Here is a 15,548-nt window from a genome sequence, read left to right on the forward strand (position 1 = left end):
CAGTGTGGAGGGCTTGGAGCAAGAAACTGCTTCATGGAGGGCGATGAAGCTGCAGGAGCAGGACTGATGGTATGGGATTAGGCAAGATGAGGCAGACAGTAGGCATCACAAGGGAATCACAGCATTTTGGTTTCTGTCTGGAGATGGGGAAAGAGGAGGAGTCAAAGCTGATGCCAAGATTTCGAACAAGGAAGAGAGAACATTGGATGTAATTCTGAGAAAAATAGAAGTCTGAAGAAGGAATTGTTTTGGGGGGAAAGACGAGCCCAGCAAGTTTAATACAAGTTTTTAAGGTGATAACATATCATGAGGATGGGAAGATGTGGGTAGAATGGAGAGATGTAGATTTGAGAAGTGTTCACTTAGAAATGAGAGAGGAAGCCATAACTGGGGAAAGAAGAGCATAGAATAGGCATCTGAGCCGTGAAGTACAGAGCTAAGTATGACCACTTTCAAGACAGTGGGGAGAAATAAAGCCAGAGAAGAGAGACCAGAGAGCTAAGAGTCGGAACTATGTGGCCCCATGTAAAGGAAATGGTGATATATAGCCTCAAATGCTGCCTCAAGATTAAGAACAATGATAACAATGTCACTGCTCATGGCAGATCCCCAAAGAGCTCTTGGCAGAGCAAATGTGGCATTTCAGCTGTGCGGTGGGACCCTTGCCACGCAAAATGTGGTGTTTGCTTGGAGCAGAGGGGGAAGCCATTAAACACACATTCCAATATTGGCAGGGCCTGTGGCCTTGTTGGGAGAGTGTGATCATCTGCTTTCTATTCATAAAAGACACAAATAAAGATGCAGTCTGGGTGATTCAGAGTCCCCTACTGGTTTTTAGGTGGGAAAGAAGAGGCAGATCGCAAATGGAATAAGGCTAAGTGAAAGAAGCTACCAGCAGCATGACTGTCTACCTTTGTATTTGCCAGCCTGGTTCTGTCACAAAGTTGAGACCAGCTTCTGGGAAGGGAAAAGCAGGCCTAGCTAGTTCCGTGTGCTCTGTGTGTGTGATGACAACTCAGCCCCAGCAGCAGGGATATGGTTGGCTGGAGGGACAGTGGTGATGAACTCTGAACCAAATCATTTCTTATCCTTCAGCATTATAAAGTATGGTTTTTGTTGTTGTTGTTTTGTTTGGAGCAGTGCTATTGAAACTGGAAACATTTGTGGTGGAGCCCTATTGCTCTCCATGTCTTTGAAATTACTTGAAAATATCCCTTTAACAGAAAACAAACAAACAAACAAACCATGCATGCAGGAACAAAGATGCTGTTTCCTTTGTTTGTTCTGTTTTTAATGATGCTATTTAAAGATCTTCTGCCAGGCTCTGGAGCTACACCAAATAAGTGACTTTGAGAGAGGACATGTACTGAGCAGAAAGACACAAAAGTGTAGATTATCCTTTGGAGCAGTTTGACAGTGGAGGGGAGAAGAAAGATAAGTATAGCCTAAGGGTGTAAAAAATCATATCTAAACCTTTTGTTGTATATCTAGGGGAAATTGTTCCCACTGAGATAAAGGACAATCCAAAATTCTTGATTGTCTAATTATTGCTAGGCAAGCATTGTGACCAATCATCCTAGTTTGCCTGGGACTTTCTTGGTTTTAGCTCTGAGGAAGCTTGATTTAACTCCCAGGAAGCCTCTTAGTGCCAAGACAAACTTGGATACTTGATTGATCATCTTATGTTGTAGCCACTTGGTCTTGCCCCAAATTGTTCAACTTATATATATCATTGGTTATCTTGTGACATAAGAGGATTTGTTCTCCTAATCTCTGTTCCAATGCAGTGACTGGATCCTTATCCTCGATGGTGTTTGTCTGACTTTCATAGACTGAGGGATTTTTATGCATTTTGGATGCCAGGGAGAAAGAGAAATGAGATTTTAGTGCCTACCATGTGCCTTAAGTAACACCTCATTTAATCCTCACAACGACTATGTGATGTGGGTCTTACCCTTTATACTTTACAGTGGAACACAAAGAAGCCTAGGTTTGTCCAGCTTCAACCTCTGTACTCTTTGCTACATCACACTGTGTCCCTCAGAGACCCACAGAGACATGTGGTCTATCTCTGTGATTTGGGATGAAAGCAAGCCCATGACTAGAGCCCATCAGGGGAAGATCCTCCCTTCCTCCAGTTGGGGCACAGAATACATATATAATCTTTCCAGACTGTAGAGGAACTGGATGTTCATCATTCATAGGAAGCATCTTCATCCCTCTGATGACTTTTTTTTGGTCCTCGTCTGGACCATATTCCATACTGTGCCCCATCTGAACAGAGGAAATATGAAAAGTATCCATGTCCCATGGCCTTGCATTTGAGGTAGCATAAATATGAAAGTAAAGTTTTTAGGTTAGAATCTGTAGTATAATATAGATTCTGAGATTTAAACTCAAAAACCTACTAAGTTAAAGAACATACATTATAGAAACTCTTCATGGTGGAAAAAGTTGACAAAATTCAATGACAAAAACAATGTATTTTTATCCAGGTGCCATTTCCTCCTTCAGTTTCTATGCTTCTATGTTCACCTTTAAATTATTACTTCCTGGGGCACCTGGGTGGTTCAGTCAGTTAAGTATCTGACTCTTGATTTCAGTTCAGGTCATGTTCTCATGGTGAGTTTGAGCCTTGTGTCAGGCTTTGCCCTTGACAATGCAGAGCCTGCTTGGGATTCTCTCTCCCTTTCTGCCTCTCTCTCTCTCAAAATAAATAAATAAACTTAAATAAATAAATACATTCTCACTTCCTGTCTGAAAAGGCAATACATTCTCTCCTCTTAAAAATGAACTTCAATCAAGTCTATGGTCAAAACACCCTCTGAAACCCTCTCCCCAAATTATGTTTTAATGTTCCCCTAGATAGAGGAGATAGCAGTCAACATGAAATAATTTAGACGTAAATAGTTTTTAAAAAGTCTACACAGGACTAGATTTTACTCGTTGTACTGGATGCAGTTTAAGTGGAATGTGAATAGGTGAAAGGACCAGGTACATGAGTTTAAGTGATAGATATTCTTTAAAAAAAATAGGGGATAAGTTAGAACCTGGTAGGGGAGAAACATTTGATGCAAGTTGTGGTGCTGTGTGGACCACTCACAAAGGAGTAAATTAATAAGAAAAGGCAAGTCAGCTAGAACAGTGCCCCTTAAAGTGACCCACATACTGACCCACAGTGTCAGTATTACCTAGGAATTGGTTAGAAATGTAAACTATTGGGCCCTACCAAATCAGACCTACAGAATCAGAACTGCTGCATCCAGCTGATTCTGTTGTAAGCTCAAGTTTAAGAACCACTGAGCTAGAAGCTGGTTGATTTTGTGCTTTCAGTCACAGAGGAACTACTGCCCAGTTAGGTAGGAAGGCCTTGGGGAGAGATCTGAAAGGGCAGTGGGCAGTTCTGTCCATATCTTCCCATCTCCACCACCACTGCCTGGATCCAAGCACCATCATACTCATCCAGTCTGGTGCAAAAGCCTGTAATCAGTCTCACCCTTCCCATCTTGTGCTCTGTAATCTACATTCATCAGCAGAAGAGTGATTTCAATAACTTTTAACACCGGGTCATTATTCCCACTTAGAATCTCCAGTGGATTCCCATCACGAGGAGTAAATTCTGACACCCTTATCCTGGCCCACAAGGCCCTGCATCAGTGTCCCCTGCTGGCCTCCTTTACCTCACCTCTCCCTTGAGCACTTAGTTCTAGCCTTGTCACTTAGTCCAGTGTAGGGACTTTGTGCTGGTTCTTTCTACTAAAATTCTCCCTTCACTCTTTATTTGTGTTATGGGCTCCTTCCTGCTGTTTAGATTTCAGCTGTTATGTTTCCTCCTGTGGAGGCCTTACCTGACACCCTCAAAATAAAGTAAATTCATGAACACTGTCATGTGCTAGCTAAGTAATTTTTCACAAGTTAATTTCCCTAAAGATAAGTTATTCATTGATAAAATGGAACTCATAATACCCCATAGGATTATGACAAATAACATAAAGTAGAGAAAGTGTCACTCAATTGTTAGTCCTTCTCCTATGAGGAAGGTCATTCCCATGGTCACTTCTGCATCCAGGTCTTATGTCTTCCCATTGCATCACTTCTGCCCCTCTTGGCTGGCCTTTCAGTATTCAGTTCTCCCTCAGGCCAATGTAGCTTATGTTCCACTGCCTGCTTAATCATCTTCAAACCCCATTTAAGAAAAAAGTCTTACCTTAGTCCCATAAGAATGTGAGTACCCTTAAACAACCCCCCCCCCAACTATGGTGCCTTGTATTCACCACATTCATTCCTGAAGCTCTTAAAAATTCAAACAGTATGGCATCCATGCTGGAGGATCTTACAGATGTCACAAAGGCAGATTGAGGCATCTTTGCTTCCTAGGCCCAAGTTTGTCATCTTTATTATTTACCTACATACATTATTCTGTTCATTGAGCAAAAAGGGAAGATGTCAGCTAAAATTGGCTTCTCTCTTGCAATGGGCTGCAGGGTCAGTACCTTCTAAGGGAAGTTGCTATGATGGAGAGCCTGGGGATGAAGGCCATCAATGGAGCATAAGTCATCTGGCCAGGAGAATGTGTTTGGGTGGGAAAGGAGATCTGACTGGAATACCAAAGAAGGAGAATACCCTCAAGGAATGTGCACAGTAGTTTCTGAGACACTGAGAGAGTGAGTACAGCCAATGTGCTCCTAGAACTCAATGTTTATTCAATAGGATTGAATTGAATGCAATAAAATAGAACCCTAAAGAAAACAGCTTTTTGAAAGAACTGTGTGAGAGCAATTTGAGACAGATTTAGGAGGAAAGTTGTAATGATGTCAGATGTCTGCTAATTTGGGGCTTTTTAAAATTTTCTTGATTTTTAAAAAATATTTATTTATTTTTGAGACAGAGAGAAATAGAGCACAAGTGGGGGAGGGGCAGAGAGAGAGGGAGACACAGAATCTGAAGCAGACTCCAGGCTCTGAGCTGTCAGCACAGAGCCCGATGAGGGGCTCGAACCCACAAACCGTGAGATCATGACCTGATCTAAGCCAAAGTCGGGTGTTTAACCAACTGAGCCACCCAGGTGCCCCATGGGTTTTTTTTTTTTTTAAAGAAAGAAAAAGAAATGTTTTCAATGTTATTATGTGAATGTAGCCTTAACTGAACAGAAAAGAATTCTGTGGGCTCAAGTTATAATAGAAACTCTGAATGCTGCCAGAATTGGTTTTCAGGAGGTTGTAGTACTTGTTCTAAATCTTTGCAGTCCTAAATCAGAAATCTGGATCAGGCACATAATCAGAAATCCTCTGCTCTGGAGCTTGTGTGTAGGAATCACCTGGGCAATCTTTTTAAAATGTGGATTTGGATCTGGTAGGATTGGGGCGGGGCCCGAGAGTCTTAACCATGTAACCAGCTCCTGATGATGGTCTAAGAACCTCACTTTGAAATGAAAGTGTCTAGTTTAACCTCTTCATTTCGTACAAGAGAAGCTGAGGCCCAGAGAAAAGTGAAAGTGTCTTTCCCTTGCTTCTCACCTTGACGTAATAGTGAGAATTCTGTGGAAAGCACAATGCCACACAGAGCTACCTGTGTTGTGGTGGTGGCGAAGAGCATGTGGGCAGCTTACATGGTACCAAGGGCAAAATAGGACAGAGCCTGGAAGAATGAGAAAGAGGTGGTGCCTGACTGTCACTGGCCAACAAGGTCATGAGGAGGCATATAGCAGGTATATTTAAATCACTGACTCAAGCAAAAGAGAATGGGATTAACAGATAATAGCTTTAACATTCTTTACTATAATTTTAAAATTAGTAGGCAAACAGGGTTGATGTCAGGGAGATATTTTTAGGCAAGGGCCCCTTTCAGCACCCCTCACATGATATCAGCAACTAACTATTTTGCCTCCTCATGTGGCTGGCCCTGGCGATAATTATTTATTCCTGAGCTTTATCTTCAGTGGAAGTGACAAGGTCAAAAGTTAAAGATCAGAGATATTCTTCAACTCTTAACCTGTTACCCAATTAATTAGTTACTTTAATTATACATTGTTAACCTGTTCCGCTGCTATGGTGATTTTAATTCTAGGGAAAGAAAGTGTATAAAGTTAAATACTAAAGTAATCCCTTTGTCTCTTGAGATTTTAACACAACCAGTGGCTGATGATAATTCCCATACCTGGGTTCACAATCCTGGGCTTCTGGGCTATGATTCCAGCATTTTCATTATACCCTAGTGTATAGGGTATATAGCACTCATATCCGGTGCTTGTGTTATTAGTATCAGTATTTTTATTTATTTTTTTTTTTTTAATTTTTTTTCAATGTTTATTTATTTTTGGGACAGAGAGAGACAGAGCATGAACGGGGGAGGGGCAGAGAGAGAGGGAGACACAGAATCGGAAACAGGCTCCAGGCTCCGAGCCATCAGCCCAGAGCCTGACGCCGGGCTCGAACTCACGGACCGCGAGATCGTGACCTGGCTGAAGTCGGAGGCTTAACCGACTGCGCCACCCAGGCGCCCCAGTATCAGTATTTTTAATTACTGTTTTGTATTGGCCAAGAAAGTGCTAATTAGCCAGATTATCTTGGGGTAGCTGTGAGGTAGCCTGTATGCTTGGTTACTCCTAAACCACCACGCCCCTGTCTTGCCAGCACAGCATCCCACCATATACCTTGAAGACCTTGGTACTGTGGAAACCCTGACAAAATTAAGGGAAGTTAGTCAGCTCTATACAATACATTGTCCCCAGCAAACAGGGATAATTATAATCTAGATGTCTACAGCACAGTTATGGGATATGTCTGGAGGTTACAGAGGCAGGAAGGAAGGAATCCAGGAGTTAGGGTATCTGGGTAGGTCTCTTTTTACTTGGCATTGGTAGCTTTAGCCTGTACACTGCAAAGTTCAGAGTGTACAGAATCCCTTTTGCTGCATAGGCTACTTCCTAGGATGTCCTTAGCTGAACTTTGAACATTAAAGCAAGTCCCAGAGGGAAACAAAATAAACACTGCACCCTTATCCCTGACAATTTATTTGTGCATGCAATGCTATGCAGTTATTTCAAAAACTAGAAATAATCTACATTTTAAAGCTTTTGATACTTCAAGTATCATTCATCATTTTCCCTTTGGCCCTCTGGATGTGCAAGCTCCAACTTTGTAATAATTTGGGGTTTGTGTGCAAAAGCCTGTATAAATTTGTCAACTTGTAAAATACTCTCACTTCTATTCCATGGATGCATTTTGGATTCAAGAGGTTTAGAGAGGAGAGAACCACACTTAGGGAATATTGTTAAAGAAAAACAGGTTTTAAGCTCTATGAACAGAGTTTAAATAGCACATACAGTGAATATAATTGTGCTATATTATTAATTGGTAGTGTGACACAGGGGATGGAATTTAAGGTACATAGAATGGCAGTTAACGTAGCAAATGCTGATTGGTGAAAAGATCATAGCATTTGGACTTTAGAAAATAGAAATAGAAAATAGAAACAGAAATCCTTCTACCTATTCCCTCACCATCTTCTCCACCCTGCCCCAACCCCCCATCACTACTGTATAACTTTAGAGACATCACATAGCCACTTTGGTTGATTGTAGAAGAGAGAACGTAAGCTGTCAGAAAGCAGGTAATTTCTTCCTGGTCTAAGATTTTTGATTTAAAAGAAGAGTTTACATATGGCTGAGTCTCATTCTCAAAGCCCACCCCTTTCTCCGCCACATCTAACTAATTTGCTTAACAATCCTCTTGTTCAGAGCAAAAAGGTGGTGCGCAGCCCAGCTTCCATCTCCATGTTCATCACTCCACGTGTCCCCCTGGTGCACCTGCTCGCGTTTGAAGAGCTTACCTTAATGGCACGGGCGGAGTCAGCATCTGCTGCACCTGTGTCCCTTGATTGTGAACAAGCAGATCGCAGGAAGTGGCCAGGGTGCATCAGCTGCAGCAGAGGACAGAGTTCTGTTGAGGAGGCAGGGAAGGGAGAGAAAACTTCAACAGAAATAGTTCAAGTGTTTCGAAGTTAAAAATAAAACTATATCACAAGGGGCAATGTGACCAGGCTCAGCTTACGATTTTTTTCTTTCCCCTGTATTCATCAGCACTTGGTCTCTACTGGAGTAGCATTTAGCAGGGGAAGCCGGAAGGGAAGTGAGCTTTTATATCAATAGGTTTTCTTTCCTTTGAGGAAGGAGGCAAATCTTTTTAAGAAGGATCATTTTCAAGGCCGGAGCAGCCTCTCAGACTCCTGTGCGTGCAGTCGGCAGATCCAGCTGTGCTCACTGTGGCTGGTGGAGCATTCAGGCCAGGCTGCTGCTCTAATTATAACCATGCTTTTCACCTAAACCCATCACTGGCTGAAGCAGCAACTTGTGCAAGTGACATGCGGTCCTGTTTCTGTTTCTCCTATTTCTTGTCATGACAAGTAAGTGGCTGTCCTCTCCTGGCCCTCTTCTTTCCCCCACGGCCGGGAAAGGGAGGGTTTGTAAATCAGAAATCAGGCACAGTGTTAATTAAATCCAGTGTGAGAGAATCTGAGGTGGTGGGTGCTTTGCTTTTACTTTGTCCAACTTCCTCTTTTTACACAAAGAGACAGAGGTTTAGAAAAGTAAATTGTCCATCCAAGGTCACACAGCTGACTGGTGGAAAGACTCAGTTCTTCTCACTCTGAGTCTGGGGCTCTTCTTTACTTCCTCTTCAAAGAAACCCTTTTAGCTATCTTTTAAGGAAAGCAAATATATAATCCTGGCTTCACTAATTTACGTATGTGGCTGAATTACTTAACCACTCTCTCCCTCAGTTTTCTCAATTGTGAAATGGAAAATACTTGGTGTGACTATGTGTTAGTAAGCTTACACATTAATGCATTAATATATGTAGAGCACACAAATGATGCCCAGAACATACCAAGTGTTCACCAATGCTGTTATTTGAATATATGGACCGAAGACAGATACAGAATTCGCCTTTCCCTGGATTTTTCCATGCACATATGTCCACATAGGTAAACTTATTTAGGGGTGAACAATGAGCAGTTGAAAATTATAAAAATTTTACATATTGATCTTGTGTCCTGAAACTTTGCTTAACTTGTTGATTAGTTCTAATAGTTTTCTTATGGATTCCTTAGGATTTTCTATATACAAGATCATGCCATCTGTGAACAGAGATATTTTTACTTCTTCCTTTCTAATTCAGATGCCTTTTATTTCCTTTTCTTGCCTGACTGCACTGCCTAAAACTTTAAGCACTGTGCTAAATAAGAGTGATGAATGTGGCCATCCCAAATTTGTTTCCTGTTTTCTTTTTTTAATGTTTATTTATTTTTGAGAAAGAAAGAGAGAGAGAGAGAGAGAGAGTCAGTAGGGAAGGGTCAGAGAGACAGTCCAGGCTCTGAGCTGTCAGCCCAGACCCTGAAGTGGGGCTCGAACCCACCAACCGTTAAGATCATGACCAGAGTCGAAGTCAGATGCCTGACTAACTGAATCATCCAGGTACCCGTCTTGTTTTTGATCTTAGGGGAGAAGCAGTCAGTCTTTTGCCATTATGATGTTACCTGTGGGTATTTTGTAGATGACCTTTATCAAGTTGAAGAAGTTGGAAAGTTTATCCCAATTTGTTGAGCTCTTTTTCATGAAAGTGTAAGGAACTTTGTCAAATGCTTTTCTGTGTCTATTAAAATGATCATGTGACTTTGTCCTTTATTCTACTAATATGGTATAGTACACAGATTTTTTTTTTTATGTTGAACCAACTCTGCATTCCTAGATGAACCCTATTGGGTCTGGTATATAATCCTTTTTATATGTTGCTGGATTTAGTATTCTAGTATTTTGTGGAGGATTTTTGCATCTATATTCATAAGGGATATTACTTTGTAATTTTTTCATGATGTCTTTGTTCCATTCTGGTATCAGAGTAATGTGGTCTTATAGAATGAGTTAGAAAGTGTTCTCTTCTTGTTTTTTGGGGGAGAGTTTGTGAAAGATTGTTTTTAATTCTTTAAATGTTTGGCAGAATTTAGTAGTGAAGCCATCTAGGCCTGGACTTTTCTTTGTGGGAAGTTTTTGATTATTAACTCAATCTCTTTATTTGTTAAAGCTCTATTCACATTTCTATTTCTTGTTTAGTCAAATTTTGTATTTTGTGTCTTCCTAGGAAATTTTCCATTTCATCTAAATTATCTAATTTGTTATGAATAATTGCATAATTTTGTAATTTGTATAGTATTCCTTTACAATGCTTTTTATTTTTGTAAGGTTGGTAGTGGTATAATCTTTCACTTATGATTCTAGTAATTTGAGTCTTCTTTTTTATTTATTTTCTTTTGGTTTTGGTCAATCTATCTAAAGATTTATCATTTTTTTTATCTTTTCAAAGAACTAGATTTTTTTCCCTTTCAATTATTTAAAAAAATCTTTTGGGGCGCCTGGGTGGCTCAGTCGGTTAAGCGTCCAACTTCGGCTCAGGTCATGATCTCGCGGTCTGTGAGTTCAAGCCCCGCGTCGGGCTCTGTGCTGACTGCTCAGAGACTGGAGCCGGTTTCAGATTCTGTGTCTCCCTCTCTATCTGACCCTCCCCCGTTCATGCTCTGTCTCTCTCTGTCTCAAAAATAAATAAACGTTAAAAAAAATTTTTTTTGAGGATACTTGACAAACAATATTACATTAATTTTAGATATAAAACATAGTGATTCAACATCTCTGTATGTTACATCTCTATGCTCAAGTGAAGCTACAGTTTGTCACTGTACATTGCTATTACAGTACTAGTGACTATATTCCCCATGCTGTCCCTTTTATTCCTGTCATTTAGTTATTCCATAACTGGAATCCTGTGTTTCCCTTCCCTTCTCCCATTTTGCCTGTCTCTTAAGGTTCCTTCCCTCTGGCAGCCATCAGTTTATTCTCTATATTTATATGTCCTATTTGCTTTTGGTTTATTTATTTGTTTTGTTTTTAGATTCCACTGATAAGTGAAATATATGGTATTTGTCTTTTGTGTCAACATGGATGGGTCTAAAGGGTATTATGCTAAATGAAGTAAGTCGGACTGAGAAAGAGCTAGCTTTTGATTTTATTGACTTGCTGTATTGTTTTTCTTTTCTTTATTTGATTTATTTCTGCTCTAGTCTTTATATCCTTCCTTCTGCTTACCTTGGACTTAGTTTGCTTTTCTTTTTCTAGTTTCTGAAGGTATAAATTTATTGGTTTGAGGGTAAATCTATGGAGACAGTAAAGGGATCAGTGGTTGCTAGAGGTTAGGGGAGACAGAGGGATAAATAGATAGAACACAGAGAATTTTTAGGGCAGTGAAATTATCCTATAAGATACTATAATGATGGATACATGTCATTATACATTTGTCAAAATCCATGTAATGTACACCACCGAGAGTAAACCTTAATGTAAACTATGACTTTAGGTGATGGTATGTCAATGTAGGTTCATCAATTGTAACAAATGTACCTACCCCTCCCGATAATGGGGGAGGCTATATATATGAGGGAGCAGGGAGTATATGGTAAATGTCTGTACCTTTTGGTTGATTTTGCTATGAACCTAAAACTGCTCTAAAAAATAAAGACTATTAAAAAAATCAAAAGTAAAAAAAAAAAAAAGGCAAAAAATGTCACAGCCTAAGGGCCAGTGTTTCTCTCCCAAGTCTGCAGTCTTGCTCTGCAAGATCCCTCTGCAGTGATCCAGGATGTGATGGGTAACAAAGACCTGCAAACCTGCTACTGCTAGTGTCTGTTAGTTTCCCCAGTAAATATTGACCTAGTTGTTATTATTATTATTATCATCGTTATTATTATTTACCAGGTTATTAGCATAATTTCTTCCATGATTTATTAATTACTTAGAAATGTACTCTTTATTTCTAAATGGAGAGAGAAGTTGAAGTTTCTTCTAGTCAAATTGCCTTATGACTTAAAAAAATGCTGCTTATATGTTATTGGTTCATTTAAGTTTAAGATACACTTTGTGGTCTAGTACATGATCATTATGTGCTTGAAAATAATGTGTATTCTCTATCATTGGGATGAAGAAATCTACTTCTTTTAAGTCAAGCTTATTCACTGTGTGGTTAAAAACCTTCTCTATGCATACTGAATTTTAATCTATTTGACTCGGCAATTGTTGAGTATTATATTAAAATGTTCCATTACGATTATGTGTTTAAGTTTCCCCCAGAATTGTGTTAACTTTTCTTTATATGTCTTGGGAATACGTTGTTAAATAGATACAAATGCAGAATTATTCTATTTTTCAGGTTAATTGTTCCTTTTGTCCTTGTCTAATATATTTTTACTTTTAACCAAGTGTTTTGCCTTAAAGCATAACTTGACAGATATTAATATATTTATTCAAGCTTCCTTCCTATTTAAAAAAAGGTTATTAATTTGAGATACCATTTTTTAAACATAGGATTTTGTAGCTATAAATTTCCTTCTAAGTACTGATTTAACTTCCTCTCATATGTTTTGGCATGTTGTGTTTTTGTTTTCATTTGTCTCTGGGTATTTCCTAATTTTCCTTGTGATTTTGTCTTTATCTATTGGTTATTTAGGAGTGTACTTTTTAATATTCATGTATTTGGGAATTTTGAGAATTTTCTGAATTTTCTTTTGCTATTGATTTTTATTTTCATTCCCATGAGTTTGGAGAACAGAATTTATGATTTAAATCCTCTCAAATTTATTATTTTATGGCCTCAAAAGCCTTTTATTCACAACATCTCCTATATCCTTTATTCGATTCCTAGATCCTTACATATTTTTCACTGAGAGGTATTTATTTTATTATGTTTTGTTTTATTATTGGTTTTGGGGACATGCTATTAATTTTGTAGGTTGATCATGTACTGGAAAACTTGCTGAACAGTAATTCTAAAAGCCTGACAGTTGATTTTGTCAATTTTCGTAGATAATCATCTCATCTTCAAAATCTGTTGTATTTCTTTCTATGCCAGTTCATACGTTTCTTAGTACTTATGGATTCATATATAAAACTAATGGTGATTGTGATTTCCCCTTAAATTTTGACTGAATATATCTATTAGAAAACCCCAGACCCTAAATACTGGTAACAAAATATAAGTTTATATACTGCTCCCATTAAAGGTTAATGACCAACCCAGCCCTGCTGCTGACCCTTTAAAAAAAAAGCCTAAGGTAGGAATATTACTCAGCCATAAAAAATAATAAAGTCTTGCCATTTGAAACAACGTGTATGGAGCTAGAGAGTATTATGCTAGGTGAAATAAGTCAGAGAAAAACAAATACCATATAACTTCACTCATATGTGGAATTTAAGAAACAAAACAGACAGACAAAGGGAAGAGAGAGAGAGAGAGAGAGAGAGAGAGAGAGAGTCAAAGCAAGGAACAGATTCTTAATTATATAGAACAAACTGATGATTACCAGAAGGGAGGTAGGTGTGGGGGTGGATTAAATAGGTGATGAGGATTAAGGCGCTTGTTGTGATGAACACAGGATGATGTTTGGAGCTGTTAAATTGCTATATTGTACACCTGAAACTAATATGACACTATATGTTAACTAACTGGAATTAAAATAAAAACTTGAAGTATACTCCTCTAGGATTTTTATGGTTTCATGGCTCACATTTAGGTCTTTAATCCATTTGAATATATTTTTGTGTATGATGTAAGAAAGTGGTCCAGTTTCATTCTTCTGTGTGTTGCTGTCCAGGTTCCCAGAACCACTTGAAGAGACTCTTTTTCCCATTGGATATTCTTTCCTGCTTTGATGAAGATTAGTTGACCATATAGTTGTGGTTAATTTCTGGGTTTTCTATTCTATGTATCTATTTTTGTGTCAGTACTATACTGTCTTGATCATTACAGCTTTGTAATATTGAAGTCTGGAATTGTGATGCTCCAGCTTGCTTTTCTTTTTCAAGTTTGCTTTGGTTATTTGGGGTCTTCTGTGGTACCATACTAATTTTAAAATTGTTTGTTCCAGCTCTGTGAAAAATGCAGTTGGTGATATGATAGGGATTGCACTAAATGTGTAGATTGCTTTGGGTAGTATAGACATTTTAACAATAGTTGTTCTTCCAATCCACAAGTATGGAATGTCTTTCCATTTCTTGGTGTCATATTCAACTTCTTTCATCAATGTTTTCAGAACATGGATCTTTCACCTCTTTGGTTAGGCTTATTACTAGGTATTTTATTATTTTTGGTACAATTGTAAATGGGATTGCTTTCTTAATTTTTCTGCTGCTTCATTATTGGTGTATAGAAATGCAACAGATTTCTGTACATTGATATTGTATCCTGCAACTTTAATGAATTTGTGTATCAGTTCTAGCAATTTTTTGGTGGGGAACACAGGTAGTAAACTCTTTGACACTGGCATTGCAACTTCCTTCTAGATATATCTCCCAATGCAAGGGAAACAAAAGCAAAAATAAACTATTGGGACTTCATCAAAATAAAAAGCTTCTGCACAGCAAAGGAAACAATCAACAAAACTAAAAGTCAACCTATTGAATGGGAGAAGATATTTGCTAATGATTAGATAAAGTATTAATACTCAAAATATATAAAGAACTTATAAAACTCAACATCCCCCCCCCAATAATTCTAAAATGGGCAGAAGACCTGAACAGACATTTCTCCAAAGAAGACATCCAGAGGGCTAACAGGCACATGAAAAGATGCTCAACATTATGGATCATCAGGCAAATACAAATCAAAACTACAATGAGATTTCACCTCACACCTGATAAAATGGCTAAAATCAACAACACAAGAAACAACAAGTGTTGGCAAGGATGCGGAGAAAGGGGAACTCTCTTGCACTGTTGGTGGGAATGCAAACTGGTACAGTCACTCTGGAAAACAGTATGGAGCTTCCTCAAAAAGTTAAAAATAGAACTGCCCTACAATTCAGCAATTGCACTATTAAGTATTTACTAAAAGAATACAAATACTAATTCAAAGGGATAATGCACCCCAGTGTTTATGGCAGCATTATATATAATAGCCAAATTATGGACACGGCCCAAGTGTTCATTGACTGATGAATGGAAAAAGAAGATATGGTGTTTGTTTGTTTCTTTGTTTGTTTATTATATAATGGAATATTCCTCAGCCATCAAAAAGAATGAAGTCTTGCCATTTTCATCGATGTGGATAGAACTAGAGCAAAATAAGTCAGTCAGAGAAAGATAGGTACCATATGATTTCACTCATATGTAGAATTTAAGAAACAAAACAAACAAGCAAAGGGATAAAAAAGAGAGAGGCAAACCAAGAAACAGACTTCTAACTATAGAGAACAAACTGATGTTATCAGAGGGGAGGTGGGTAGGAGGATGGGTTAAATAGGTGATAGGGATTGAGGAGTGCACTTGTTTTAATGAGCACAACGTGTTGTATATTTTGTTGAATTACTATATTGTACACCTGAAACAAGTATTGCATTGTTGACTAACTGGAATTTAAATAAAAACTTTTAAAATCCTAAAAAAATTAAATTAAAAATAAAAACAAAATTAAAAATTAATTAAAAGTTTAAGATAGTTTTGAGAAGAGGGA

Source organism: Lynx rufus, unplaced genomic scaffold, assembly GCF_022079265.1.
Source record: "Lynx rufus isolate CCGP_SWC_20201006 ecotype Redwood Valley unplaced genomic scaffold, mLynRuf1.p SCAF_5, whole genome shotgun sequence".
NCBI classification, from domain to species: Eukaryota; Metazoa; Chordata; class Mammalia; order Carnivora; family Felidae; genus Lynx; species Lynx rufus.